Source organism: Hemiscyllium ocellatum, chromosome 31 (genome assembly GCF_020745735.1).
Source record: "Hemiscyllium ocellatum isolate sHemOce1 chromosome 31, sHemOce1.pat.X.cur, whole genome shotgun sequence".
Lineage (NCBI taxonomy): Eukaryota > Metazoa > Chordata > Chondrichthyes > Orectolobiformes > Hemiscylliidae > Hemiscyllium > Hemiscyllium ocellatum.
This window is the reverse complement of record NC_083431.1, coordinates 35,136,905-35,164,149: the sequence shown is the minus strand read 5'-3', so window position 1 is coordinate 35,164,149 and position 27,245 is coordinate 35,136,905. Positions and strand designations below refer to the sequence as shown.

General features: G+C 40.9%; 1 pseudogene; it reads right to left on the bottom strand.

Moving 5' to 3' along the window:
• Positions 1–267: 267 nt before the first annotated feature.
• Positions 268–26,932, bottom strand: LOC132830249 (myeloperoxidase-like; annotated as a pseudogene).
• Positions 26,933–27,245: the final 313 nt, after the last annotated feature.

Sequence of the window (27,245 nt, the reverse complement as noted above, 5' to 3'; positions counted from 1 at the left end):
TACATTCTCCACTCTTGATAGTAGCAAGATCATCAGAATTTGCCATAAATTCTCAAACTGTCAACATAAATCCTCTGAACATCAGCAACTTTTGGATGAAAGTTGCAGCTAGTTGCATCAAAGGATAGACTGAGGTGATCAAGTTGACGGTGTGTCTTGTTCTTTAAATCTGGATAGTATTCACACAGAAGGGACATTGGTGTCCTGGATGGCCTGATACATCCTTAGTATTACCTTCTTCTCAAACCAAACAGTGCGGAATCATATTTAATTCATTGCCATATCTGCAGAATAAAACAAAATGTTAGAATGAATCATAAAGGCAAGAAGGGGAGAGAGGAAAAAGTGTTGTTGTAAACAAATTCCCTGTCATCAGATTCCACGTGAAATGTAAACATATGCCAAAGGGAACTGCAATAAACACACGTATAATGTTGTTAGATATCCACAAACAAAACTCTTGGGCTGAAGAGAAACTGATGACTCATTTTGAGGGCCTATATAACCTGGGGCAGCACAATGGCTCAGTGGTTAGCACTGCTGCCTCATAACCCCAGGGACTTGAGTTCAATTCCATTCTCAGGTGACTGAGTGGAGTTTGCACATTCTCCCAGTATCTGCATGGGTTTTCTCTGGGTGGTCCGGTTTCCTCCCACAGTCAAAAGATGTGCAGGTTAGTTAGATTGGCCATTCCAAATTGCCCACAGTGTCTGGGTTGTGTAGGCTAGGTGAGTTAGCCATGGGAAATGCAGGTTTACAGAGATTGGGTGCGAAGCTCTTCAGAGGGTCAGTATGAGGTGAATGGTTTGCTTCTACATTGTAGGGATTCTATGATAATCCATGTCATGCATTACTTACATTTCAATTTTGGGCTGTAAGGCTTTATCATGGGTATATACTAGGGGTGGGGCTAAAACTGCTTTGTGGTATAGCAGGACAAACCAGTAGGGAGGGGACCCAGAGGCAGCTGTCAAGGAAAGAACTTTGGATCATGGTGGGAGCTACAATGTGAGGAAGATCAGAAAGTAAATCATGAAATGATTAGAAAGAATTCTTACGAATAAATTAGACTACTTATCTAGCAGTGTTTCATGCTGATAGCCAGATATCAAATACCAACTCAAATATTTAAGAAATAAAAGTAGAATTGCAAAAGAGCTGCTGTTCCCTCGGCCTGTTTTTATTAAACCTGCGTCTTAGCGCACGACCAGGGTGGAGAAGGCTCATGGACCCTAGTTGTTTTTGTCAGACATTAAGAATGTGAAAGTCCCTGACAGGCATGTGTCGCTTTATCAGGACCTGGATGTTCAAATCAATTGAATAATCTTCTAATGCAATTTGACAGCCCCAGAAAACAGCTTTACATTTTATTGAAGTTATACAGCTACCTGTTTTCAGCTTTTACCTATACAGCTAGGTGGTTCCAGGTCCCACTGTCCATTACTCAGACAAGTTATGGTGCTGTCTCCCACCAGCCTGAATCCAGATTCACAGCTATATCTGACTGAGGACTGACACACCGAAAAATGGGCATGCTCAACAGCTGGGACAGAGCTGCAGGGGATCACTGTAAAGAAGCAAATGAGGTGAATGCTAAACTGAGAGTCAAAGCATTGAATCAAATTGTGAATCACAAAATGTGCTATAATTCGGAGGAGGTTGCAATGGTCAGAACAATGATGAGAGGCAAGTCAGACTGCTATGAGATATATATCAATAAGGTTCAAGTGAAAAACTTCATTTCCAAACACAGAATCCTAAATTCTGACAGTATAATTCAGTCCACAAAGTTCTAGTAGGTAGAGGTGGCTGGTTCAGAGGTAGCTCTTAGCTGGGGGAATGGGTTGGGGAAGCTGGGGGCTGGGGAGTGATGTGGAGGGGGGGAGGTGGGGTTGGGAGGTAGGGAGGTGGAATGGGTTGAGGGGGAATGGGTGTGGGGGCTGGTGGTTGGTGAGGCTGGCAGGTATGTGATAGAAATGAAAAGCTCAAAATGGATCATTTACAACTTGTTGTGGCTTCACTGGATGATTTCTGCTGTTTACGTCCTTAATAAATTATTTGCATTTCCTGAGCAGCTTTAGCTGAATAAATCCCACTGGAGGTGGCTTTAATAAACAATGTCTGCTTTAATCCTTCTTTTAGTCAATGGCTCCTACTATTTATATCCTTTGAAGATGAATGCTGCTTCTTTTACAATTTCTTTTGGACTGATTCCTATTTACTGCAACTCTAATAATGATCACTATTTTCTTCACGGTCATTTCCTGAACGATTTCCTGTCCTCATGGTTAAATACATGGTTCCCATCTTTAACATGGTTTAAATGATGAATCTAATGTCTTTGCTTTTAGAAAGACTCCTAATTTCGTACTCCTGTCAGATCAGAGCTGCCTAAGTTCCTAACCTAGGAGAAAGTGAGGATTGCAGATGCCGGAGATCAGAGTTAAAAAGTGTGGCACTGGAAAAGCACAGCCAGTATCTGAGGAGCAGGAGAATCAATGTTTCAGGCAAAAGTCCTACATTCCCCAAAACGTCGGCTCTCCTGCTCCTCAGATTCTGTTTGGCCTGCTGTGCTTTCTCAGCACCACATTTTTTGACTAAGTTCCTAACCTGCTTCTTTGTCAATTTAATTCTGGTTTTGCAACAAACTCGGGTCTATGATCTCACTTTGAACTGTTTTTGTGGTTTCACTTTCCCTACACCATGCAGTACATACCACTATGGCACTGGCTCTTGATCTGAGTTGTAAGTACTTTCCTTGCTTTTCACTTTCCCACTGCATGGACATTTTCACCAGAGATTTAAACTTTGTTCACAAAAAATCTGATGTCCATTCGCTCTCCTGTTGAACCTTGAGTTGAGGCTACTCCAACAGATTACTGCCACATAATGTTGCCTGTGTCTGCTCTGGAACAAAGTAATCCCTCACATGGGGTTTCCAACTCTCCTACTGCAGTGTACCCCTTACAAGGTTTAATATGTTTTAACCATGGACTGATTTATTTCCTGTTAAATCTTCCTTCAAGAGTTTCTTTTATGGTACTATCATCTTCAAGTCTTGCCTGCTGTTGATTATCTGTAGAATAAGTGTCTTAAGCTGAGTCTGATTTTTTTACACAAGGGTGGTTCACATGCGGAATGAACTTCCTGAGGAAGTGGTGGATGTGGGTACTATTACAACATTTAAAAGACATTTGTATGGATACATGAACAGGAAAGGTTTAGAGGGATATGGGCCAGGAACAGGCAGGTGGGATTGATTTAATTTGGGATTACATTCGGCATGGATTGTTTTAACTGAAGGGTCTGTCTCTGTGCTGTATGATTCGTTGATTCTATAAGATGCCATGCCTGATCAGCGTGTTGAATGTGCAATTAAATCAGGTCTGTACATCAACAAGGGATCTTTTTACTGCCACAGTGTTCTTTAAGTATAGGGAACTATAGGGTCTACTGGGTTTAATGTGGTAGAGTCACAGAGTCATAGAGATGTACAGCATGGAAACAGACCCTTCAGTCCAACCTTCCCATGCCGACCAGATATCCCAACCCAATCTAGTCCCACCCGCCAGCACCTGGCCCTAGAGGGAAAATACTTCCTAGTCTAACTAGAAAAGATTCTTGTGTTGAACAAGAAGTCGTTTATAGTATGTTAGCAACTAGCTATAAAATGCCTTGATATTGTAGATAGAGATATAGAGGTATGTGGACGATCAGGATTTTGAGTGTTAAGCCTTCAAGATCCTAAGCTGTTCTGCCCAGAATTCCAAATGAGAACGTCATAGTGGGAGGTACTTGGCATTTTCCTCAATATTAGCCCTGTCAAACTCTTACACTTTATACACCATGAAGCACAATAGCAGTTTACAAACTTACAGGATTGTAAATCATGGATGCATTCTAGTGTTGAAGCATATCACAAAACTAGTAAATCAAGATGCATTACTGTGTAGTTTAAAGGGAAATAGTGGTGTTGAGATGAGTGACATTTTACTAAATAAATGGGAATAGATTTAAACAGTCAGACAGCTGGCCAACAGACAGCACCATCTGGTTATACCCCCACCCCCTCGCGGCAGCAGGAAGCTGGCTCCAACCTGAGGGAGCCTTTTTGCCATGCCAATAGTAAATTCTGGGTGTTAAATGTAACCATCTTCAGGTTGACATTAAACCAGGCCATTTAGAGTTAGACAAAATGTGCACACTTGGGAAAGCAGCTGTGGAGAGGAGGAGTAACCCATGGTGTCAGCAGCAGCCTAGAGGCCTCAGAAAAGATTCCTGTTCATCCAGGCAAAACCAAAATCTTTGTGCTTTTAGCTGTTTGATGCTTCTTCTATTCTGCTGCTTTATAAAAGAATCAGCATTGTATAAAAGCAAAAGCATCTGAAAATAGTCAGCAGGTCAGGCAGCTCAGTCTCTGATGGACAAGCAGGAGGCTGGAAAAACACAGCAAGCCAGGCAGCATTAAGAGGTGGAGAAATCAACATTTCGGGTGTAACCCTTCTTCAGGACTGCAGGCCCTGAAGGGTTAAACCCGAAACGTTGACTTCTCCATCTCCTGATGCTGTCTGGCTTGTCGTGATCTTCAAGCCTCCTGCCTGTCTACCTTGGATTCCTGCATCTTCATTTTTTTTGTCTCTGATAGAGACAGATGCAATGTGAACATTTCCTGTCTGTGACCTTCCATTAGACCTTGGAAAGGTAATAAGGTAATAAGGTCTAAGGAAGTGAAATGGAGGAGGGAAGAGAACAAAAATGGTTTGTTAAGGCATTGAATATAGGAGTGATTACTTGTCAGGCTGGTCTAAGGCCAATGGGTGTGGTAGTGGGACTAATAAAGGAAGAAAGTCTGTGTTTAGCAGAGGTCTGAATGACAGATAGAGAACAGCTGCTGTCCAAAACAAAAAGAAAGGAAAAGTAATTAAAATTGAAACATGTGAAGAGAATGGAAATAAAAGGGAGCAGACATCACAGCCTGAGATTGTTGGACTCAAGGTGTTGGTTGAAAGGGTGTGAGATGCCACAATCAAAAGGTGAGATATTGTCCTTTGAACTTACATTGAGCTTCAGTGAAACACAGCAAGAGATCGACATCAGATGGATCAGCAGGAAAGCAAGGTGGAAAGTTAAAATGAAAACTCATTCAATACTCGGGGCCACATTTCTGATCTGAATGGACAAATGTCATTCAGCAGTCATCCAAAACTGTCTACATGATCAAACCATCACAATGAACACACACAATGTCCATTTGTCAATCGGAATTACAAGTAGGAAGTTTTATATACATTGAAGTTGTATCATTATTATATTCTTAGAAACAACCTTAATTACTTTCATTTATTTGATAAACAAACAAACAATAAACTTTTATTCTCATAAGTTAATGCTTTCACCTTCATATTAACTAGAAAAGTTTCTTTAACTCTATCTCCAGTTTCTTCTTTATAAACACCAGCTCAGCCAGATGTAGGCCACCCAAAGACTGACAAGGATAGACAAGGAGAAACACAACTGTACCCCTGCAATACTATACCTTCCATGTTCTCTTTCCAAGCACTCAGGTCTACCTGTGGAATCTGAGCACACTTAACAAACCCTTTAGGGTATGGTCTGAATGTAAAGGCATCCTGCGGGAGGTCTTCAATCCTGGTGTTATCACAGATTATTCTAGACAGCGAAACTCGCTGTAGAGCCTGCTGTTGGCTGGTAGTAAAAGTCTTTTCATTTTCCCACCAGAATCTAAAGTACAAAGGAAAAGATGTTATATTGGCATTTTGGGCAATTCTTGGACTGTACTATGTGTCAGACTATGATCAAACTGCATCTACTGGTGTTCAGTGGGAAGTTCCAATTATGCAGCAGAAGATTCCCTGGATATGCTGCCAACCTACTAATGCTTTCTCAGCAGATGTATATCACAGACCTCTTTTTCAAAAGTTACTCTTACATGGGATGTCAGCATTGATGGCAAGCCCAGCGTCTGTTCACATTCCTAATTGCGCTTAAACCGAATGGCTTTTTAGGCCATTATAAGTGGCAGCTAAGAGTCAACCACATTGCTGAGAATCTGGAGTCACAGATAGGGGAGGCCAGATAAGGAGAGCGGATTTCCTCCCCTAAAGGATATTCATCAAAGATTTTTTTAATGAGAATTGATGCAGTTTTGTAGCGACCATTACTGAGACTAGCTTTCAATTCCAGATTTTATAAAATAGTTGAATTTAGACTCCACCAGTTATCATGATTCAAGTTCATGACCCCTGAGTGTTAACATAGGCCTCTGAATAATTAGTGCAGTGATGTTACCCACTATACTTAGCATCTCACTAACTGTTGTTTATTCTAAGTTGTTTTGTTTGCCTTTGATGTCTTATGAGAAAATGATTCCATAAGCACATTGCACAAGAGTCAAGGCACAGAGAGTGAAAGATCACAGTCTTTGTGGGTCTCAGGAAATAAATCATAACAGTTAATTTCATCTGGTCTTGTTATCCAGAAAAGAAAATTTGACAAGATTTCTATTATTGTTGCTGGAAACTAACTTTAGCTGAAGACAAGACTGAGCTCAGCTTGATGGCCAAAGACAAATAACCCCTAGTAATGTATCTTCAGCTGAGAAGTAGCTGTTTTCTTTAACAGATTACCTCTATGATTCCCACCTAAATGTTTCCTCCACCATTGTCCTGCTACTAGCTTGCACACATCAATGTGAGCTGCTGAGTGACCCCAAGTCATTTGCTATTGTTAGTAACAGCTGGAGACCACATTGAGAACAGTCAAAGGAGGAACTAGGAGTGGTGAGGAAATCAGCAAGCCCTTCTGAAGATGGTGCTTTAAATTTAATTGAGCCAAGAATCATCAAAAATCATTCCCTACAGTAGGAGAAGTTCAATGGTGCTTAAGGTTGGGGCTCAAGGGAAAGCTTTAAAATCCAGACTAGGAGCCATTCTTATCTGCATGAATGAGTTGGTAAAGCTTTCTTTTTATCTTTTTGACTTCCATGCATGTAATAAGTTGTCATTTACCTGTCTCCATCTCGTAGGTTTTTGAACTGCTGTCCTGCCAGACAGGAAAACAGTGGGCCCAACTTTCCACTATTTACAGCTGGCTCAGACACTCCTCCTAACCACGGCTCAATGTTCTTGGGAGTTCTATACAGCCTAAACAGGTTCCTTGCCAAGTTTCTATTTCTGAGGACTGCAGTGAGCTCTGCCAAATTCCTAGGCTCAGAAAGACCTCAGAATCTCCTCCATGCATTGTAACCTGTGATCAGAAGAGAGGGAAAGGAGACGATACAATTCATTCATTTCTCCTCTGGTTTTCTCTTCCAACTCCTATTCCCCATATGCCAGCTCTCACCAGCTCAACCCCACCCCTCCCCCAAAACCACCATGGCCATTTAATTGAAAGTTCAGCCAGTTAGGCATTTCTGCCACATTTAGGGCTTAAATGCTGTCTTTGCCCAATGACCAGCAGTGCACACAGAAACAGGAAGTCCAATTAATAACCCTCCATAACCCAAGAACCAATTGTCACTTCCTCACCACTCTGTGAACAGAGCCATGAGTATGCACTAACTAGGACAGGGATCTGGGACGTCCTTTGTCTGCATCATGTGCCACATAATGAATTACTTACTAAAATATTGACTGGTTAATTAAATTATTTTAAGGTACTGGTAAAATATCTGACTTAATCACATAGAAACCGCAGAATGTCACAACTCCTGCAACAGCAAAAATAAATAACTAAAAGTGAGTAAGCTTGGGCACTCCAATGTTTTTCACAACTCATTTGTACTACCCACTGTGCTTTCTCATCCAAGGTCAGGCCAGTCAATTTTCTAGGTGTTAAATATTAAACAGCAGTGACAGAGACTTGGCAGCTGATAGCAAACTGTAAGCATAAAGCAGTGCTTGTTTATAGGGATGGGGCATCACGATAGATTACATGAGAAAGGAGGTCTTACTGAAAAACTGATAAGATACATTACTCAGGAGTATACAAAGCATTCAAGGCACTTAATACCACAAGAGGATTTATGCCCACAGTGATGATACTCAGACTTTAGAGGAGATTATCTCCTAATGCAATTAATTACACTGTGATCAATTGAATTAGGCATGACAGCCCTTTAATAATTAAATTCCTCTTCTGGTGTCTTAGCAATACCTGGGGCTGGATTTTCAGTGTTAAGGAGTTTCGGCAGATCTTTAAAATTAACAACCAGGTCACAGATGTGGACACCCTGAACCCCCTTTGAACAAGTCCCATTTTTCTTGGTAGTAGAAGGAGCCAAGGCATGAAACACAGGAACGAATGATGAATTGGAGAAGCAATTTAAACTCAGCACATATGGCAAGATTGTTCTCCAGGAATAGTGCCAATCTGTGCTATCTGTATGTATGGTGGAGTCATTAATGCTGTTGAAAAGTAGATAAGGTGTATAAAACTGTAAAAATGTCAATGTACGCACATCCCCTTTCCTTTAAAATTCCCCAAATCTTTCAAAATCCTCCCTCCACCCACCCTACCCCACAATGTTTCCCTTAATAGTTTGACCTTTAATTTTACCTCAAACATTATGGTCCCTTTTACCCTACACCATTAGATTCACTAAGGTTTGCATTCAGGATAATTATGAGAATGATGTTAGGAATAGAAAAGTGATTATCATAAGCATTTGAGGTGCAACAGAGTCTAAAAGCAGTGCAAACCAGACAAACATCTTTCACATGGTTCACCATCATTGCATTCTTTTCTTCCTGTTACTATAGTTACAAGTGTGTAATGGGCAACTTGTACCATTTTCTGCACAGGTTCCAACAGTATACAAGCGGACCATTGCACTGTAAGAGTGCTGTCCTTCATACTTCAGGGACTAAGGTTACATTTATGTTCATAAGCTTATACAGCAAAGCATAGTGTAACATTCTGCAATGAGCACAGAGTACTTTGAACACAAGTATTCTGGAAAAGTATACCCATTTGTGTCTGTATGGATGTGTTTGTATTGACTGTGTGCTGTGTACATGCATGTGTGTCTACCATGTGTGTGTGCGCATGTGTGAATTGAATGTTTATGTATTTTTATGTCTGTGTATGCATTTATAACTTAGAATGCACTTTGCTGTAAGTATAAGAAAGTTTCTGTACTCTCAAATGTGTGCAAGTGTTTCCCAATACCTGGAAGTCCATGATCCCTGGAACGTTGCAAATTTAATGAAGCTAGGTCCAATGGTAGGCGTCTGGTCAACTCAAACAAATGTTGCCGAAGTTCATCTACTATCATCCGATCTTGTTCCTGACGCTTGGCTGGATTGGCCAGAAGTCCCCGAAGAATTGGATCAATTCCACCTGAAAGAATAAAACATCGTGGCAACAAATGTCAATAGTATTTTCCTCCACAATTATTTTTTCAGCTTATTTTCTTATCTTCGATTTCCATTGGTTGGGAAATACTAAAAATTACAGACAGCAATAGGCACCTAACTCTTGATCAAACTCATTTTCGGATGTAACTAGGGTTTCATCTTAGCCACTTACCATCAGAAACCAACAGTTCACTGTCATAGCGCAGTTATACCTCATTGGATTTGGTATCTCAAAAGGTTTACTTTAAGTCCTGTCACTCTAAAGTCAGTGGCTAGAATATGACTGTCTTCTGTCATGCTAAAGAATGAATGCATTGTACATGGTATTTATATTTCCATAATTGTATGATGCTTGCATGAGCTTGAGTGTACAAACACTCTCACATGAACACAAGTGTATCCTTAGAAAAGCAGATGTATTTTGTCATGTACAAACACGCTTTCACCAAATCTGTCAGTATTAAAATGGACAACACATAACAAATTTTACTAATATGTAGTAGAAAACTTTGATAGTGTTCGATGCAAAAATTCAACAAGTACTTTACTAATTTGTATTGATTAGTCATGCCTAAGGAGCACAATGTCTCACACAACCAGGAAAGCAGATTATTTTTGAAAAGAGAGCAACAGTCTGCAGTTGAACATTTTGAGCATCATCCTACAATCAATAAACTCACTCTGCATTACAATGGAAATTTCAAATTTGAAACAAAGCTGATTGTGTAAAAAATGTCTGATTAACCATAAACAGGCTAAAAAAGTTGCTGTCAGAATTGCATTTACATTGATGCAATAATGACAATTCACACAAAAACGCACATAACTCCTAACACATCTTACACTGAAAGCCTGTTGTGCTCATAGTTCCCATAACTGTAGTCTTCAGCAAAGTATTCTTATGAACATAAACATAACATAATTCCCTGAAATACAAGAAATAGCATTCCGCACTGAAAACAATTAATAATAATACAAAACCATTTTGCTATGTTATTGAACACCATCAAGCTAGTTGCACCATTGAGCAGATTAAGAAGATGTTTACATTTACAATTAACATGACAAGTTACACTTGTCAATAGTGTTGCTTTATGTAAAGCACACTTTGTTGGATCAGATCATACCTCTATGATCTCTGAAAGTTATTTATTGTACACTACAGCAAGAAGAATTGGCAAAGTGCTGCTCATACTCTTTGCACGGCATCCTTGGAGATTTTTGGCATTTACCCGTCCTGGAATTAATGTCTGACTCACTGGTGACAATGCTCCAACTTACTAATACAACAACTCCATGTGCTGCACTGATGGCTGAGAAATGGGAGTAATGTTTCAGCAACATCCAGAGGCAGTATGCTTTTACACTACAGCCTCAGTGGCAGCATATCATTAATTTGTACTGAGATTTCTTACTTACCCTGATCCACAATTCTCCAAGAAGAGAAGAAGGAATTGTGCAGGAGCAGTTTTGGGTAAAGGGGATGTTCTTGGTAGCTCTCATTGAAACGATGGACGATTGGCTGAATGGTGATGTGACCATTCCGGAAACAGGCTGTAGCAAAAACATTGGCAATTCTAGGATCAATAGATTCATTGTAACCTCTGTATGGAGGAAGATATTTCTGCATTGCATCTGAACCAATGAGTCGAGGAATATAGTCTCTGTAGGTTATTATCTGTCAAAAAGGATCCAGGGAGAGGAATGGGTAAATGTATTATCTACTAAGAAGAAAGAAATCTAGACAAGAATGGATTTCAGACTACAACAAAGCATTGATTTTTCACTCAGCGCTAAGTGAAATAAAGTTTTCTTCACGTGATGGGTCCAATAAGTAGCTGATATTCCAACTAGTTATGAAGGAATTGATCAGGAGTGCCAATAGTGGCAGAAAGGTCAGAAATTTGGCAGAAGAAGAGAATAATTGAAAATCAGAGATACAGTTAGGATTTCGCAAAATGTCAAAACATGATTGAGGTTTATTAAATTTACTTGTTCTATTCTCAAGCCTCGGCAGTGGTGAGTTAACGGATAGTTTTGATCTTTAAGTCAGAACATTGTAGTTTCAAGTGCTGCTAAAGGGACTTTAACACAAAAGTCCAGGCTGAGTCTTTTGTGATTGCCCACAGTACTGAGGGAGTGCTATATTATTGGGAGATTCCATCTTTCAAGTCAGACATTGAAGCATGGCCTCATCTATTCCCTCAGATGATGTAAAAATCCCAAGGCACTATTTTGATGAAGAGCATGTGAGTTATCCCCAGTGTCCTTACTAATATAAATTTCTAAACAGTTTAAAAACAGCTTATCTAGTCATTATCGAATTGCTATTTGTGGGAGATTGTTCTTTGCAAATTGACATCCTAGTTTTCTGCATTGCAGCAATGACTACACTTGTAAAATCCTCTATTGGTTTGCTGTGATGGGCTTTGAAATGTCCTGAGGTTACAAAAGCTGTGAGATAATTGTGAATCTTTTGTTAACAATCTAAAAACCTGAGAAGTCTTTCTGCACAGATAGAATTTCTGCTAAAAGTAGTAGAAGCATTAATATTGGAACATCGATTCTATAATTTTACCATATTTATTAGCATCTCATTGAACTCTGACTCCCCAGTCTAAGGCAGTTCTACGACTCCACCAAACATTATGATTGAGCATTGCTAAAGTGGGTCAGGATGCAGCACAAGAAAAATCAGGTAGCATACAACACAAAATGGTGTCCTTTCGTTTGGATGTCTCCTGCAATTATTTTACCTGTTGAAATGCCCCCATGATTTTCCTCGCCTCCTGGTAGATTGTTTCTCCACTCCAATGTGGATTCAACTTCCAGCTCTCTCGCCAAGCGATTGTGCTCCCGCAGAAACAATACATGAAAAGATAATATACCCAGATGCTCATTTACACGTCCATCACCTGGGGACAAGGTGAAGGCCATATTGATAGTAATTTTGTACAATCGTAAAAATACATTTTAAAATTTTGCCTAAAGGAACATTTCTATTCTAAGACTATTTCCTTTTTTCTTTTGCACACATTTTAGTTGGAGTTTTGCTCTGCTCCTTAACCTAACAAGCTTCAATGAGATAAGTCTGCACATTCAACAAACAAGTTGACATTTATGACCATTTCCTACTAATCATTGATGCCAGTAGCTGTAAAACTCACCTAAAGAACAACAAATTCTCATGATAGAACTGAATTGGTTTCATTAATTGGAATTAATAGCGATCAGGCCAGTGAAGGAAGGTTTCCCAATCAAAAACAAATGTATATAATAACTTATTAAACCATTCTCAAAACAGAGAGCTTAAGGAAAAGATTAATTTTTGGCTTCCCTTTGGAAACAATGGCATGCAGTTTATTTCTCATCTACTAACTGGCAGCATAATGGTTTAGTGATTTTAACCAATGCGTCTCATAATCAGCTACCAATCCATCTCTTGCCTTTCATTTACAATTTAAAGCATTGTCAGCTCTGAATATGCTGAGTTTAACACTTCCTCTTCCAACCCATTAAACCTGAGTGATATTGGCACAGTACATCTAAAATGTCAAACCCAAGTGATGAAGAGAGAGCATGCTTAATAGATTTCACCCCACTCACTGGTAACAGTGCTCAGCAGAATAGTATGGAATGTGTCTCCTTGATCTAAAGAAGCTTCCATCCAAGGAATTCTATGCTTAAAATTGCATTGAAGAAGATGTCATGGAACGTTAATGAGAAGTATTCTATATGCACATGACATGTCATGTCGTGGAATTCTTACCTGCTAAGAAGCATGGGACTCCAGTACCATTGGGGTTCTTAGCACAAGGGCTCTCTGAATGTTTGCTGCTAAATGGTAAGTATTCCAGCCCATTGTCAGAGTGGTTCTGATTAATTGCCAGCAATCCCAAATCATTTGTATTGTTTCGGAGTTGATTTGCAATGGATTTACCACTACCATACACCATACTGGCATCAATGAATGAGGTCACTGCATTTAGCTGTTCCCGAACATTAATATGTCCAGAGAGTGAGCCCAGATAACCAGTGTTGCATGTAGGAGCAGATCGAAAGAAAGGCATGCAGCCTGTGCTCTTACTGAACCTGGAGTCATCCAGAGGTATCTGACAATGAATGACATGAACAAGAGCAAAATTAATTTCAAACATCAATGCACACAAGTAAATTAAATTAAATTCCAAGATTTCTGTTGTCTCTCAAAGATATATTTGCAAATATAGATGCATGCAACTTTTTTTTGACAAAATTGAATATCTTTCGCTAACCTCAACTATCAATAGATTCATCAGTTCTCCAAGATTGTAGGTTCCAGGAATTGCAGATTAATGTCCTGGACCCTGCTAGAACAATCCAGGAGAAATTTAATAGCAACATTTTTAAAATTATGCCTTTTTGTTTTTATTCAACTAGTTATAAACAAAGGTAGAAGATAGTAGACTGGTTTATTGATTGAATGGAATGGTTGGATCGGGCTGGTGTTGAGATTGCAGCTGCTCATATGATAGATAGTTCATGTTGATGTCAAAAAATATAAGTAAATCAATTCAGCAAACCACTACTTATTGGATGTCTTTACAAAACATCTATGGAGCTGCCAAAATTAGAAGTCTAGCCATCATAGATTTTCAAACTAAAAATATCATTGATGGAAAGCTCCTTTCTGAGTTGGATTGAAGAACTGATAGGACACCAGAAAACATTGACAGTTTTATGCAGGATATTGGACTGTCATTGAGTGACTGCCAATATCTGTAATGTTTCAGTCATTACAGTTGAGTGATTGGAGGTCCTAGGGAGTAATGAGGAGAAAGGGACCTTGGTGTACAAGTCCATAGAACCCTGAAGCTGTCAGCAGAAGAAGACAGGGCGGTGAAGAAGATATACAGATGCTTGCCTTCATTACCAGGGCACAGAATATAGAGCAAGAAAGTCTTGTTACATTGGTTGGACCATAGATGGAATACTGTCTGCAATTTTAGTCATCACACTATCAGAAGAACATGATAAGGTGATACACGGGAGGTTGCTGAGCAAGTTGAGGGCCCATGGTGTTCGAGGTGAGCTACTGGGATGGATTGAGGATTGGCTGTCTGACAGAAGGCAGAGAGTTGGGATAAAATGTTCTTTTTCGGAATGGCAGCCAGTGATGAGCGGTGTCCTGCAGGGTTCAGTGTTGGGGCCACAGCTGTTCGCATTATATATTAATGATTTGGATGAAGGGACTGGGGGCATTCTAGCGAAGTTTGCAGATGATACAAGGTTAGGTGGACAGGCAGGTAGTCCTGAGGAAGTGGGGAGGCTACAGAAGGATCTAGACAGTTTGGGAGAGTGGTCCAGGAAATGGCTGATGGAATTCAACGTGAGCAAATGCGAGGTCTTGCACTTTGGCAAAAAGAATAAAAACATAGACTACTTTCTAAATGGTGAGAAAATTTGTAAAGCCAAAGTACAAAGGGATCTGGGAGTGGTAGTCGAGGATTCTCTAAAGGTAAACATGCAGGTTGAGTCCGTGATTAAGAAAGCGAATGCAATGTCGTCACTTATCTAAAGAGGGTTGGAATATAAAAGCAGCAATGTGCTACTGAGACTTTATAAAGCTCTAGTTAGGCCCCATTTGGAGTACTGTGTCCAGTTTTGGTCCCCACACCTCAGGAAGGACATACTGGCACTGGAACGTGTCCAGCGGAGATTCACACGGATGATCTCTGGAATGGCAAGTCTAACATATGAGGAACGGCTGAGGATCCTGGGATTGTATTCATTGGAGTTTAGAAGATTAAGGGGAGACTTAATAGAGACATACAAGATAATGTATGGCTTGGAAAGGGTGGACGCTAGGAAATTTTTTCCATTAGGCGAGGAGACTAGGACCCGTGGACACAGCCTTAGAATTAGAGGGGGTCAATTCAGAACAGAAATGCGGAGACATTTCTTCAGCCAGAGAGTGGTGGGCCTCTGGAATTCATTGCCACAGGGTGCAGTGGAGGCCGGGACGCTAAATGTCTTCAAGGCAGAGATTGATAGATTCTTGTTGTCTCGAGGAATTAAGGGCTACGGGGAGAACGCTGGTAGGTGGAGTTGAAATGCCCATCAGCCATGATTGAATGGCGGAGTGGACTCGATGGGCCGAATGGCCTTACTTCCACTTCTATGACTTATGGTCTTATGGTCTTATGATTGCACTTATGACGAAGATTCACAAGGATGTTGCTGGAGTAGGAAAGTCTCAGTTAAGATGAGAGACTGAATAGGCCGGGTTTGTTTCTATGAAGCAGAGGAAGATGAGTATAGATCTAATGGAGGTATACAGAATTGTGTGTCCTAAACAGAGTAGATCATGACAATCTTTCCCCCATGACAGATGTATCTAAGACCACAGGACATAACTTGAAGGTGAGGAGTAAGTGGTTTCGAGGGGATCTGAGGAAATGATTTTTTTCCCAGAGGGTGGTAGAAACTGCCTGACAGGGTGGCAGAGAGGCCAATACCCTTGCAACATTTAAGAAACATCTGAACGAGCACTTAAAATGCCAGAGAATAGTAGGCTATGGACCAAGTGCAGTTAAATGAGGCTAGGAATATTGCGGCGAATAACTCACCTCCTGACTCCACAATTATGGAGTACATTTCATTCATGTGCAGCATTTTACTCTTATCAGCATTAAATTTTATTTGATCCTGTTCTGCATGCTTAAGTATTTTGTCTATGTCATTTGGAAGTTTCTGAGATGAATTATTTTAATTCCAAAGGTTTTCCTAGATTAGTATCATCTGCTAATGATATGTTGGGATAAACGACTGGAGCCAGCCACTCAGCACCTCAAGCCTCCACTGAAGCGCTTTTCTACCTCAATGCTATTTTCCTACACTAACTCACGTCTCCAAGATTTGAAAATCTATGTACAATTTGAAAAATTATAAAACATAATACATAGAATGTAGGTAATACATAAAAATCTGTTACATCAATATAAATTAAGTGGTAAAAGATTTGAAAACAACAAGGGGAAGACAAGAGCCTCATGGTATTATCACTGGACTGTTACGCTAGATACACAAATAATGCGCTGGTGCCCCAGGTTCAAATCCAACCATAGAAATTAAATTCCATAAAAACCTGGAATTAAAGAATCTAATGATGAGCATGCAGATATAGTTGGTTCATTCATGTTCTTTAGGGAAGCAAATCTTGGTTCTTACCTGATTTTGTCTATATATGACTCAGATCCACAACATTGTAGTTGACTCTTAACTGCCCTCTATCAGTGATAGGTAACATAATGCTGGTCAGGCAATGATGCCCATATAGCAACAATGATTTGATAAAAATATAAAGATGACTTCATTCCACTTGAAATTTTGGAGATTCTGAATAAGACATTTACTATAGTAGAAGACTTTAAGAAAGGATTTATGACATGTTAAGCTGCTCACAAATTGTTAGTAGAAGAACTATTGTGTATTTTTGTATTAAATTTGGATTCAGACTCATTAGGATCCTAACATTTTTTAAATATTCAAAGGGTCTTAGGCAGCTCACCACCACCTTTTCAAGGACAACTACGGACAGGCAATAAATGTTGGGCAGTCAGCGATACCCAGGTCCCACAAGTGAATAAAAAAGGTTTAATTAGATAGCCTTTTTGTCTTCAGTCATATTATCTTGCCCAAGATTGCCATTTCATTTATACAGAGATATTGCTAAGTGTTTGGTGGTTATGTGGTCCAGGTAGATATTGTATGGTGAATATAGTTAATTCAAATGCTGTATTTTATCACTTTAATTCTGGATGTCTACTGATTTGGTTCTGAAAATAGTTCAAATGGTAGGATTTTTGCTTCAATAATAACACATTTCACTGCAGTTCTGATGGATTACCTCAAGCTTGTGCTTGAGTAATTGACTTGGAATTCATCTTGAATGTAATCTTCATCAGACTTATCAGAACCTACCTGTTGTTGCAATTGGAAGTGATGCTCCTGTACCGGTTTGACCAACAATTGTCCTCACATTCTATGGGCAGGAAATTAGCTGAACAACCTGTGTTCCGCAAGATGATGTCCACGTCAGCCTGCGTTAAAAGATCTGTATGATATACACATTTGTGAGAACATTGCAATCCCTGGTAAGGTTCTATTGACTGGGCTAAAACAAAGATCAAATTGAATATGACTGCTCTACCCCATGTTAATATTGTTCACGTCATATATAATTTTATTTATGCAAATGGGAAATTCATTTTCTGACAGCAGTCCTTCTGATCTATGCTCCATTAGCTAATGAATAGATTGTTCCAGTTGAGAACATTTCAGTCAAGCCGGGTTCAATTTATCTTGTCTCTGGTAAGAAAACTTTTGTAGTTTTGCAAATAAATAAAAGCCACGGTGAGGAACAGGGAAACTTTGGGCCGAAGATATCTATAAATATGACTGACTGTACCTACTCTTATCCAACAGATGATGAGGAAAAGAGTGGCTTCCCATAGTGTCACACTGAGGAATCATGCACACAAGCTTACATCCAGAGCCTCTTTCCAAACTGACCTGTTGCATTCAGCGAGCGTTTGTAGATGTTACTGACATTACTCTGGATGAGAGTCAGTGCATTTTCCAAATACTCTGCAGACCTCACTGCCATTCTGGTTTCTGCCATGGGCTGCTTGAAGTAGGCAAGGAGGTCACATGAGGTAAAAGTCCTTTTAGCAGTCTTCAGCTTGTGGCTGAAATGAAGAAGGCAACAAATATAAAGCATCATTTATCAGTCACCAAGGTGGTCCATAAGAGTGTAAATAACTAAGACACTCTTACAGAAGTCAGTTGACAGATAACAAATGACAATTACTTCATAATTAAAGATGAGGAAGATCCTTTGATCCATTAATACATCCATTCAGTCCTTCTTTGACCAAAAAGTATCAAATTGATTCAGCGATTCCAAGACTTTCATCACTACTTTATAGTTCATTTATTTTGAGAGGACTTGAATATAAATACAGGGATGTACTTCTGAGGCTCTATATGGTTCTGGCCAGACCACATTTGGAGTAATGTGTGCAGTTTTGGGCCCCATATTTCATGAAGGATGTGCTGGCCCTGGAGCAGGTTTAAAGGACGTTCATGAGAATGGTCCCAGGAATGAAAAGCTGAACATATGAGGAACATATGGGGACTCTAGATCTATACTCGATGGTGTTTAGAAGCATATGGGGGGATCTAATTGAAACACACAGACTACTGAGTGGCCTGCATACAGTACATGTTGGAAAGAGGTTTCCATTAGTAGGAGAGACTAGGACCTGAGGGCATAGCCTAAGAGTAAAAGAAAGACCTTTTAGAATGGACATAAGGGGAAATGTCTTCAGCCAGAGAGTAGTGAATCTATGGAATTCATTGCTACAGAAGGCTGTGGAGGTCAGTTAAATGAGTATATTTAAGACTGAGATAGATAGGTTCTTGAGTATCAAGAAAATCAAGTGGGAGAATGGGGTTTATCAGCCATGATGGAATGATGGAGCAGACTCAATGGGCTGAATGGCCTAACTTCTGCTCCTATGTTTTATGGTTCTCAATTCAGTGGTCAGAGAAAGCATCTTATCCATATCCATCACATTACAGTCCATAAGATTTTTGGATGTTTTGTTGAGATTTCATTTTTTGAAAATTGGGGTTAATGCTGAGCCAGGAATGGTTACATTGTTGGCAAATCCATTTCCTACTGTAAGGACGTTTTAGGTTTTTTAAACAATGGTTTGTATGTAGTTCCTGACAGTTGAATTTACAGATGAAGGTTCTTTGTAAACCCTGCCTGACCTTCCGGACCAAATTATCCATTCAATCCTTTCCAGTCTGCAGTTCCCTTCCTTATCCATGCTCATTATAACCATTGTTGAAATGAGACAGAAAACTCAGACTAAAATCAAACAGTAAAATAGGTGTCAAAACATTGAAACACATCTAAACACTATTCCTTCATAGCAGTATACATCTTTAAAAAAAACAATGCCAACAGATTCTTAATCCTCAATTCAAAGCCTAAGAGTTAGCATTGGATATAACAAACATGTTTAAATATTAAAATTAGATCACATAATGCAACTAGTTCCAGTCTTAGGCCAGTGTTACTAAGATAATTACTCACCCATCTCTGGTCCTTTTATATGCTCTGTCCACCAATTTGACAGCCTCCTCTACTGAGCTGGATACAAACTGGCTGACCAGGGTTTTCTCTGGATCTGGACACACAAGAGGAATACTAGCAGCTTCAATCATACAGTCAGTTGATAAACCTGATTACCTAAAGGCTCCAATATCAGATGATTATAAACTGGAGCCATGGAGAAAACCAGAACAATTTAATGAAGTTCACAGTTCCTTGAAGGTGGAGTAGGATGCAACCTTCAGGCTGAAACAAGAATTGTTCCCTATTATCTGCCAACTGGGAATGGGAAGTCTGGAACTCCAGAAGTTAAACCCCTTGTAGAGCAAGCGCTGGAATTGTTACCAACTGTACACCAGGGACGACCAGTGTGGTTGTTCCTAGATCTGAGGACAGGAGGAAATTATTTTTGGAATACAGACCACATGATTTTCCCTAATGTTGTGACTATTGTTTACAAAGAAAACTATACAATCCTTCTGCCTTTTACAGTGACTAGATGGAAGATATGAACATATGAAGCGGGTGTAGGCCAGTCAACCCATCCAAACTGCTCTACCAACCAAAATGATCAAGACTGATCTGACTTTAACCTCAACTCCACCTTTGTGCCTACCCCGATAACCTTGTACTCCTTTGCTTATCAAGTGATCTACTGCTGCCTTAAAAGTCTTTTAAATTCCTCCATCGGTGCCCTTTAAGGACAAAAGTCCTAAGGACTCATAACCAGTTGAGGGAAATAAAAAAATTCTCCTTATTGTTTTAAATTGATAACCCACATTATTGAACAATGACCCCTCATTCTAGTTTCTCCCACATGAGGAAACATCCTTTCCACATCCACTCTGTCAAATCCACTTAGGATTTTTTGTTTCAACAAATTTGTTTCTTACTCTAAACTCCAACTATCAACATGCTGAGGCTATCCAGCCTTTCCTCAAAAGAAAACCTGGCTTTTCCAGCTATTACCTCGTAAACGTTCTCTAACCTGCCTCCAATACATTTATATCCTTCCTTAAATAGGGAGACCAAGATTGTACACTGCATTCTAAATATAGTCTCACCAACACTCTATGTAGGCAAAGCATAACCTCCTTAGTTTCTTATTCAATGCAAACTACAACATTCTATTTGCTTTACTAGTTACTCTCTGTTCGTTCAGAACAACATTTTGCTAATAAGGCATGAGGATACCCAAATCCCTTTGCATTCACATCTGCAAACATCCACTCCCTCCACCACCGGTGCTCAGTAGCAGCAGCGTGTACTATCTACAAGATGCAGAAATTCACTAAAGATCCTTAGTCAGTGCCTTCCAAACCCATGGCCACTTCCATCTAGAAGGACAAGGGCAGCAGATATTTGGGAACACCAGCACCTGCAAGTTCCCCTTCAAGCCGCTCCCACCCTGACTTGGAAATATACCGGTGTTCCTTCACAGTCGTTGGGTCAAAATCCTGGAATTCCCTCCTTCCTGGCATGGTGGGTCAACCCACAGCAAGTGGACTGCAGCAATTCAAGACAGCAGCTCACCACCACCTTCTCGAGGGAAAACAGGGATGGGCTATCAATGCTGACCAGCCAGTGACACCAAAGTCCCACAAATGAATAAAAAATCCTAGAGCTCTACAATCTCTCAACATTCAGATAATATGCTTCTTTTGTTTTCTGTCAAAATTGGCATTGTATCTTATTTGCCAGACTAGTACCAACCATCAAAACTCTTGTAGTATCCATGTGCTCTCTTCACAACTTAATCTTCCTCTCTCCCCTTGTACATCAGCAAATTTGGCAACAGTATCTTCAGTCCCTTCATCCAAATAATTTATATAAATTGTAAAAATTTGAATCCTCCGTACTAATCCCTGTGGCAGTCTATCTCTTGCCAACAATAAAGTGTTCCAATTATGTATATGCTCTGATTTCTGTTAGCTAGCCAATCTCCCCTCCATGCCAATATGTTATTCCCTACACAATGATATTTTATTCTCTTCGATAAACTTTGATGTGGCACCTTATCAAAAGCCTTCTAAAAATCTCCGCACACCACATCTGCTGGCTCCCTTTTATCTACAGTTAATGTTTTTTCGAGTTATAGAGTCATAGAGATGTACAACATGGAAACAGACCCTTCTGCCCAACCCGTCCATGCCAGCCCATATCCCTCCAAACCCTTCCTAGTCATATGCCTATCCAAATACCTCTCTATGTTGCAATTGTGCCAGCCTCCACCACTTCCTCTGGCAACTCATTCTGAACACGTACCACCCTCTGTGGGAAAAAGTTGCCCCTTAGGTTTCTTTTATATCTTTCACCCCTCACCCTAAACCCAAGCCATCTAGTTCTGGACTTCCTGACCCCAGGGAAAAGACTTTGTCTATTTATCTTATCCATGCCCCTCATAATTTTGTAAACTTCTATGGTCACCCCTCAGCCTCCGACGCTCCAGGGAAAACAACCCCAACCTGTTCAGCCTCTCCTTGTAGCTCAGATCATCCAACCCTGGCAACATCCTTGTAAATCTTTTCTGAACCCTTTCAAGTTTCACAACATCTTTCCGATAGGAAGGAGACCAGAATTGCATGCAATATTCCAAAAGTGGCCTAAACAATGTCCAGTACAGCCGCAACATAACCTCCCAACTCCTGTACTCAATACTCTGACCAATAAAGGAAAGCATACCAAATGCCTTCTTCACTATCCTATCTACCTGTGACTCCACTTTCAAGGAGCTATGAACCTGCACTCCAAGGTCTCTTTGTTCAGCAACACTCCCTAGGACCTTACCATTAAGTGTATAAATCCTACTGTGATTTGCTTTCCCAAAATGCAGCACCTCACCTTTATCTGAATTAAACTCCATCTGCCACTTCTCAGCCCATTGGCCCATCTGGTCTAGATCCTGTTGTAATCTGAGGTAACCCTCTTCGCTGTCCACTACACCTCCAATTTTGGTGTCATCTACAAACTTATTAACTGTACCTCTTATGCTCAAATCCAAATCATTTATGTAAATGACAAAAAGTAGAGGACCCAGCACCAATCCTTGTGGTACTCCACTGGTCACAGGCCTCCAGTTTGAAAAACAACCCTCCACCACCACCCTCTATCTTCTACCATTGAGCCAGTTCTGTATCCAAATAGCTAGTTCTCCCTGTATTTCATGAGATCTAACCTTGCTAATTAGTCTCCCATGGGGAACCTTGTTGAACGCCTTACTGAAGTCCATATAGATCACATCCATCACTCTGCCCTCATCGATCCTCTTTGTTACTTCTTCAAAAAACTCAGTCAATATTGTAAGACATGATTTCCCACGCACAAAAACATGTTGACTATCCCGAATCAGTCCTTGCCTTTCCAAATACATGTACATCCAATCCCTTAGGATTCCCTCCAACAACTTGCCCACCACCGATGTCAGGCTCACTGGTCTATAGTTCCCTGGCTTGTCCTTACTACCCTTCTTAAACAGTGGCACCATGTTAGCATAGATAAAAAGTGAGGCTCTGTATCCCGGAAAGGCAAACAGGGCAGGACCCCCCACACCGCCGAACAAAGAGACCCGGGGCGCAGGTGCACAGCTCTCTGAAAGCAGAGCCACAGGCCAACTGGGTGGTGAAGAGGGTGTTCAGCATGTCCTCGCCCACCAGCCAGTGCACCAAGGACCAGAGCCAGGATGCCAGCCATGGTGCACAGGCCACTGGTGAGGGCAACCCCAGAATATCACACACAGCTCTGCCTGCAATTCCATGGGAAGGATGCTGCTAAACCTGAGTGGGTGCATAAAAAACCAACAAGGATGCTGCCAGGCCCAGAGGCTCTGAGCCACAGGGAGAGGCCAAACAAGTGGATCCTTCCCCACCGAAGCACTGGAGGCCAAGGGGCAACCCCACAGAGGTCCACAAAATCATGAGGGGCATGAACAGGACAGAGACAAGGCCCCCATTCCAAGGTTAGAGAGCAAAGGTCCAAGGTGAGAGGGGAACAGATGATGTTACATCAACAGAACAAGCTGCCAGAGGAGACGGTGGAGGCAGGCACAACCAAAGAGGACCCGTGACCATCTGAAGGACACAGGTGGGGAATATTTTGTTTGGTTAATCGAATGCCAGATAACACAGTCCTGGCGACCCTGGAAAGGACTCCTTACTAATACGTGGGAGCTAATGCCAAAATTGGGAGAGCTGTCACACAGAGTAGTCAAGATCCATCCTAACATAGTCATATTTATGGAATCATACCTTGCAGACATCACCGCCATCATTCTTGGAAATGTTCTGCCGCACTGGCAGGACAGACCCAGGAGAGGTGGCAATACAGTGGTATATGGTTGGCTGGAAGTTGCCCTGGGAGTCATCAACATTGACTCTGGACCCCATGAAGTCTCATAGCTTCTGGCTAAACTTGGGCAAGGAAACCTCCTGCTGATTAACACATGCTGTCCTCTCTCAGCTGATGAATTAGTATTTCTCCACATTGAGCAACATTTGGAGAAAGTTGACGGTAGAATGGATGTAAATTGTATTCCAAGTGGCAGACTCTAATGTCCACCACTAAGGGTGGCTCGGCAGCAGCACTGTTGATTGAGCTGGTTGGATCCTAAAATACATAGTTGCTGGACAGAGCCTGCCACAGATGGTGGGAGAACCAACGAGAGGAAAAAACGTATTTGATCTCATCCGTACCATTCTGTTTGCTGCAGGTGCATTTGTCCATGACAGTATCAGTAAGAGTGACCACTGCACAGCCCTTGTGGTGATGAGGTCCCCCTTCACATTGACAATGCCCTCTATTATGCTGTGTGACACTATCACTGTGCTAAATAGGACAGACTTTGAACTGACCTCACAACTCAAGACTGAGCATCCATGCAGCACTCTGGGCCATCAACAGCAGTAGAATAGTACTCCAGCACATTGGCCTCATCGCCTAGCAAAACCTCAACCCAACCATTCCCACTAAGGCAGGGGATTAATTCTGGTTCAATAGAGAGTGCGTTAGAGCGGCACCAGGCATACCTCTAACTGAGGTGTCAACTTGAAGCTACCAAATAAGACTACCTGCATGCCAAACAGCATTAGCAACAAGTGATAGCTGGAACTAAGCAATCCCATCACGAATGATTAGATTTAAGTTCTGCAGTCCTGCCACATCCAGTTATGAATGGTGGTTGCCAATTAAACAACTCTCTGGAAGAGACTCCACATATATCCCATTGCATGTTCTCCTCCAAGCCACTCACCAACCTGACATGGAAGTATTTTGCCACTCCTTCAGTATCATTGGGTCAGAAACCTAGATGCCACCCCATGGCAGAACTGTGTATCAACCTCCAGCACATGGACTGTAACTAAAAGACAGCTCACCACCACCTTTCCAAGGCCTCTGGAGATGTCCATGTCTCACAAATGAATTTTTTTTTAAATGTGATGTTCCACCATTTTCCATGATGCATGATTCAAATTAATCCATTAATAACCTAATATCCAATTTTACCCATTAAACTACATCTCCTCCACCAACCTCTCTACCACCACCACCCTGCCACTCCCAAACATATCTCTGATTCCTGTTTCTATAAATGTGAAGATTAGAAAAAAAAATCACAATTTTAAACTACATGTTGTAACCATTAACTATATTTTCTCCTATTAGGTCCTTGTCTTTTTCCCCAATTGTTTTGTATGTGTCGTCATAGTGATGAATTTAGAAGTGCACCAAAATAGGTAATCTTCCCCTTTGGAGGCAGTGTGGATGTGTGAAGGAGTTTGTGTCCTATGGGTGGTTAATTAGAGTCTGTAGGGCAGGATGGGATTTTGTGAATGTTTCAGTTCATCAGTCAGGTTGTCAATTGGATCAATGATTTAATGCAACATGTTGGTTGTGTAAATGATTGCTTGAATAGGTAGGAATTTGCTTTTGTGTGACAACTAGCAGACATCTGTTCTGTCTCACCATCTTAGCTCTGTCTGAATGAAGTAGGGCTGTGGATGTGGTGTTCAACCATTTATCCAAAATGAGCTTGGTCTTGGATACTGAATGACTCCCACTCCTTAAAATTTAAAGAAATAATTCACAACTTTATTGCATTTCTTATGATGGGTCTCTATCTTTTCTCTGGTCTGATTAAAGTATCCCAGATTTTCAGTCACTGTTAGATCAGTCCTGCTCAGAGTTTCACTCCGTCTGATTATTATTTCCATTACTGGCTTCATGATGTTCCCAGGTCTGTGACCACAGCTGTTGCACTGTGGCTCAGCGGTTAGCATTGCTGCCTCACAGCACCAGGAGCTGGGCTCAATTCCAGCCACGGGTGATTGTCTGTGTGGAGTTAGCACATTCTCCCTGTGTCTGTGTGGGTATCCTCTGGCTGCTCCAGTTTCCTCCCACGTCCAAAGATGGGTAGGTCAGGTGAATTGGCCGTGTTCAATTGCCCATAGTGTTAGGTGCATTAATCAGAGGGAAATGGGTCTGGATCAGTGTGGATTGGTTGGGCGGAAGGGCCTGTTTCCACACTGTACGGAATCTAATCTAATCAATCCAAAATTGTGCAGGTTAGGTAGATTAACCATGGGAACTGCAGGGTTATTGGGATATGCTGAGGCCTGGATCTGGGTCTGGATGGGATGCTGTTCAGAGGATTCATGTGGACTCAATGTGCTGAATGGGCTGTTTCCACACTGTAGGTATTCTATCATTCTAATAATACTTTGCATGAATTTTTGTAGCCATTCCTTGTAGTACCCACTCCCTGTGAAGAGACTGCTCAATCTGAGCAGTTGGTGATCTTTTTAACTTCTCACTTTTCCAGTGGGAATTACTGTGCCAGTGTAAAGTGTCCCCGTCTCAGCAAGGCTATTAAGACATTTTCACTGAGCCTCTAATAACTCTTTACTTCTTCCTGAACTCTGAAAGGAGACCACTCCCACAGACCACAGCCTTTTAAGACAGCCTGTATTGAAGTCATTATTTGAGAGAATTGCCGACTCCCCTGTTGCCATACTTTTCTTATCAGGTCTTAAATATTTTACCATTTACGCAAATATTTTTCAATGCTAAAGATTGTCTTCTTAAATTTTCAGTTCTTCCCTGTTGCAGACAGTGTTCTATGAACAGGTCATTTAAAGTGAAGTCTGTGGATCTTAGAGTACATGATTATGAGCAATAATTCAAATCCACACCATTATCTACCAATTTAAACGGGCATGCTACCTCATGACACTGCATAATTTGCTGCTCATGATGAAGTTTGTTGCCATCATCCCCCTTAAATGTAGGAGACGTCAGGATCTCTCTGCTACTCTGTGACATTACAAGAATCAAATCTCAGCTTCTTACCTGTATGAACACCACTGGTCCAAGACATGAGAAATCCTGGGAAGACCATGCTCAGGCACCACAGGGAGGCCATTCTGAAAGAAACATATTCCGTCTGTAAGATAGGATGATAATGTAGAGATGGGACTACATCCACCTGCATACATCTCACCATTATACTTTACAAAAAAATCCCCAACCCAGCATCAAGTCATGTCAGCCTCAGATCCTGTCATGTCATCAACAGCATTCAATCGCATGGCCAAACCAGTCATCCTGTTGTATCCGAGTTCAGCGTCCAATCACAAATCCAGCAAACTCTCAACATCAAAGAACTAGAACAGGCCCGCCAAGTCTGCACCAACACATTTTGCTCTTCCATA